We start from the raw sequence: 308 nt of genomic DNA on the forward strand, positions 1-308 counted from the left end.
CCCCCTCTCCCCAAAAAATGAAAAACAAAAGGCCCAGGGAGCCTGCTATGGAGGCCAGTATCCATGAGTACAACAAGAACGCCCCTTATTTGCTGTGCTAAACCATCATACAACACATCTGACAGGAGCTTTTATAAACTTAGTTAATCTTACATTTGTACTTTTTTTATGGCATCATAGAATTTAATAGCAGGATGACTCACTATGGGTACTTTACTCTTCATTTATCTATTCAACAATTAGAAAGTAATATGTTGATTCCTTTTCATAAACATGACAAAAATTTGTTTAATGAAACAGGAAGGAAA

The sequence above is a fragment of the Branchiostoma floridae genome, unplaced genomic scaffold (genome assembly GCF_000003815.2).
Source record: "Branchiostoma floridae strain S238N-H82 unplaced genomic scaffold, Bfl_VNyyK Sc7u5tJ_1353, whole genome shotgun sequence".
In the NCBI taxonomy this organism is placed as follows: Eukaryota; Metazoa; Chordata; class Leptocardii; order Amphioxiformes; family Branchiostomatidae; genus Branchiostoma; species Branchiostoma floridae.